Source organism: Choloepus didactylus, chromosome 4 (assembly GCF_015220235.1).
Source record: "Choloepus didactylus isolate mChoDid1 chromosome 4, mChoDid1.pri, whole genome shotgun sequence".
NCBI classification, from domain to species: Eukaryota; Metazoa; Chordata; class Mammalia; order Pilosa; family Megalonychidae; genus Choloepus; species Choloepus didactylus.
The window spans coordinates 61,765,153-61,769,871 of NC_051310.1; positions in this window are offsets into that span (position 1 = coordinate 61,765,153).

Sequence of the window (4,719 nt, forward strand, 5' to 3'; positions counted from 1 at the left end):
TTCATCCACAAAGGAGGAGGAAGAGTCAAAAAGGTAGAGAGACAGGAGAAAAAGAAAAAAAGAGAGAAAAACAAAGCAGAACAAAACAAAACATGACAGCTCAGAAGCAACAAAAAGAAATACAGCATTAAACTAAAGTAGAATAAAGAGTCAGACAACATCACCAATGCCAAAAGTCCCATACCCTTCCCATACGTCCTCCCCCCGATATGCATTTAGCTTTGGTATATTGCCTATGTTATATTAAAGGAAGCATAAGACAATGTTTCTGTTAACTGTAGTCTCTAGTTTGCACTGATTGTATTTTTCCCCCAATCCCACCCCATTTTTAACACCTTGCAATGTTGACATTCATTTGTTCTACCTCATGTAAAAACATACTTGTACCTTTTATCACAATTGTTGAGCACTCTAGGTTTCACTGAGTTATACAGTCTCATCTTATCTTTCCTCTTTCCTTCTGGTGCCCCACATGCTCCTAACCTTCCTCTTTCCACCATACTCACAGTCATCTTTGTTCACTGTACTTACTTTGCTGTGCTACTATCTCCCAAAATTGTGTTCCAAACCCCTCACTTCTGTCTTCCTTTCTGTCTGTAGTGCTTCCTTTAGTGTTTCCTGTAGGACAGGTATCTTGTTCACAAACTCTCTCATTGTCTGTTTGTCAGAGAATATTTTAAGCTCTCCCTCATATATGAAGGACAGTTTTGCTGGATATAGGATTCTTTGTTGGTGGTTTTCCTCTTTCAGTATCTTAAATCTATTACCCCTCTTCCTTCTTGCCTCCATGGTTTCTACTGAGAAATCTGCACATAGTCTTATCAAGCTTCCTTTGTATGTGATGGACCGCTTTTCTCTTGCTGCTTTCAGGATTCTCTTTTTATCTTTGACATTTGATAATCTGATTATTAAGTGTCTTGGTGTAGGCCTATTCAGACCCATTTTGTTTGGGGTATATTGCACTTCTTGGATCCATAATTTTTATGTCTTTCATAAAAGATGGGAAATTTTCATGGATTATTTCCTCTATTATTGCTTCTTCTTCTTTTCCCTTTTCTCCTCCTTCTGGGACACCCATGACACATACATTCCTACATTTCATTTTGTCCTTAAGTTCCCAGAGACATTGCTCATATTTTTTCCATTCTTTTCTCTATCTATTCTTTCTTGTGTAGGCTTTCAGGTGCCTTGTTCTCCAGTTCCTAAGTGTTTTTCTCTGCCTCTTGAGATCTGCTGTTGTATGTATCCATTGTGTCCTTCATTTTGTATGTTGTGCCTTTCATTTCCATAGATTTTGTCAGTTGTTTTTTTGAACTTTCAATTTCTACCTTATGTATGCCCAGTGTTTCCATTATATGCATCATCTCTTTTGCCATAGCTTCCCTATACTTTCTGAGTTGATACAGCACTAGTTGTTTAAATTCCTGTATCTCAGTTGAAGTGTAAGTTTGTTCCTTTGACTGGGCCATAACTTCGCCCCTCCTAGTGCAGGTTGTAGTTTTCTGTTGTCTAGGAATCTGGCCTCCTTGGTTACTGCAATCAGGTTTTCCTAGACCAGAATGGGCTCAGATCTTGGAAGGAGGCAATAGTTTCACGTCTCCCTGAGGGTGTCTTAGAACACCTGTGCACCTGTGAGGCCTCAAGTCACTGTGCTTTTCTGCCCAGCAGATGGTGCCTGTCAGCCTGAACCTCCAGACTGGTGTAAGGAAGTATGGCCCATGGCTGTTTTCCCCCAGATTCTGGTGTCTGGTTCTGAATGGAAGGTGGGTAGTAGAGCTTGGCACTGCCTCTTTCCTCTTGCAGAAGATATACCCCCTGGGGAGATATCATTTGCATTTGAATAGTCTCTGGCTCTGCTCTCTCCACCCTTGTCTGGGTCTGAGGGCTGGGTATTGAAAATGGCTGAGGCTTTCTCCACTGAGCCGAAAAAGGGAAAGAAAGACCCCTTCAGGGTCAGTCCATGCCCCGCCCTCAGTTTCACCCATCAGCCAGAGACAGCACCCAGTCCTCTGGGCTCCCCCTCCCTCTCAGAGAGGTCTTCCAGCTCTCCAAAGTCAGTCATCACCAAAAGCCTCTGTCTGCTTGTTGAGATTTCATAGCTTGTATTGAGCAGTCCACATGTGCTAATTAAAACCCCAATTGGAGCTCAGTTGAACTATATTTGCTTGCTTGGAGAGTGCTGCTCTCTAGCACCACAAAACTTTTCAGTTTGGGCCATTGGTGGAGGGGGCTCCTGGCTTGGGTCCACAGTTTTTTCTTGCAGATTTTATGCTGCGATCTTGGGCCTTCCTCCCAATTCAGGTTGGTTTATGATTAGCAGATGGTCACGTTTGTCCCCGTGCAGTTATTCCAGATTGTTTTCTAGTTGTTCCTGGCTGTTTATTAGTTGCTCCAGGGGGACTAACTAAATTCCACTCCTCTCTACGCCACCATCTTCCAATAGCATATTTTTAAAAGCCACATGTATAGTCACAAAAATAAAAAAGGAATTAATTAATGAAATGTATAGTTAAGTAAAATCTTGAGCTAAGGACCAAAAGAAAGTCTTATTTATAAGACTATTTTTATAATTCTTATTTCTATGTAAAAGGTATTGTTAAACACTTTCTCTAATATTTTCTTGTTTAATTCCTCAATATAACTCTGTGAGTCAGGTATTATTATTCCTTCCTTAATAATGAGGAAACTGAACTTCAAAGAGGATCATTAATTCACCCAACAAATATTTTCAAAGCACAAATTATGTTCCAGGCACTGTTCTAGATGCTGAGGATACAGCAATAAACAAAACAGAGTCCTTGTAGAAATTTTGCCCAGGTTCTCATGGCTCGTAAATGCGTTCAAATCCACGTCTGATCCCAGTATTCGTGCTTTTTTCACTACACATGGCAGCTAGAATGGAGGAACTCAACAGAGAAGACAGCAGTATTTTGAGTAGCCTGAATGCAGGTTGCATGATCCTGCCTTATCTCTTGGCTACATTAAAAGAGAAACCTGCCCCCCCCCCCAAAGTAAAGTACTTCAGCTCTTGATTCTAAATTGTTCATTATTTTAAACACTGAACATATATCATTTTTGCGACAAAAAATATATTGTTAAAAACCCTTTTTCTTGCTTAGACCTTGGAGAATTTCAGCTTTTCACTAGTTAGCAAGGAGTTATTCCAAGTCTTTGACAGGTTGCCAAGACTCATGGTTGTTGTGCTGCCCTTTTGGGAATAGTCCAGCTGTGTTTTTCTCCCATATGTTCTCAAGTCTTATACAACAAAATAATAACTAAAGACTGACTCATCTTTACTACAAATTATATCTTCAAAAGCCTGAATCTCCAACTTCTCTGCTTACTACATATCTTACTAAACATTCTCCAGCCTAGCCCTTTCTTTTGAAATACCTTCCCAAGAAGTCTCCACAACCTCAGCCACATGTGCTGCCCCCTTCTCTGACCCCCAGGATGCTCTGGACCCCTTCCCTGGCACTCACAGTCTCATATTGTGATCATGAGTGGCTTTTGTCTTATTCCCTCTAATAAAATATTAACTCTGAGAGGGCAAGGATGGTTTCCTCAAGTGTCTCATATTCAGAAAGTGACCAATAAAGAGTTTTAATTACATTGTTATTCTCTAAAATTAAGCCCATAATCATCTTGACTCAGGTTTGTTGAAACTGCCATTTTTATAGATGGTTTAGAGAACCAGCTATTTTCAAAACCACTAAAAAACATACTATTCAAATAAAAGCTATTGTTGGAGTCAATTTGAATCTGTAAGTATATAAAAGATGATTTTTATTTAATCCATAAATAACTGTCAACTACACTGTACAAGGAATTATTCCAGGAGAACTGGAGGGTGCAGTGAAGAACCAAGTGTACATTCAAATTTTTGAAGTGTTAAAATAATTTAATAACTAATTAAGGAGTGATTGTAAGCAATTCAAAGAGATTTGAGTCATAAATTTTATGCAAGAAAGATGATACTGTTCTTTCAGGCTCTCATCAGAAGTAGGTGGGTAAAATTGAAAAAGTTAGGACTCAAAAACTAGAAATAAAATGAAACTATCCCAAAAATATGTAAAGGCATTCTAATATAGTGTCCTTAGTACCATCAAAGAAATGAAATATGGAGCAATAAATATTAGCCATCTCATAAAATTTGACATCTCATTTTACTATACAGCTACCACATAAATACTGTTGAAGCTGAGAAAATGTTGTAGAATAGAATGCCGTGTCTAAAAAATATGACTACAAAATATTTTCTTATCAAGTTGATTTTGCCACCCCTATGCATGACTAAATTCTACTCCAATGCCAGCTGCATGACCCCTAGGCACACTACTTAAACTTTCAGAGCCTCCGTTTCCTTAAAGATAAAGTCACTCACTCACCAGGGTTGTAAAGACCACATGGAAGTGTTAGTGAACAATTAGGTACCATACCAAAAATATTGTGTCTTTCTCTCTTCTTAAGTTATCAAACTAATATGTTTATTACAATAAACTTGGGTTTTATTTGAAGGCATAGAGTATGTCCTGCTTGAAAAGTTGAATAAAAATTTATAGCAAAGAACAGAGGTTAATAATAAAATAACTCATAATACTAAAACCATATCTTAGCAATTTTCCTCCCTCAAACAAGGCTGAGCTCTATTTTATCATATTTAGATGTCACTGAGCAAGTGGTTCTGAACTCTCACTGCAAGAATATTATGGAATGCAT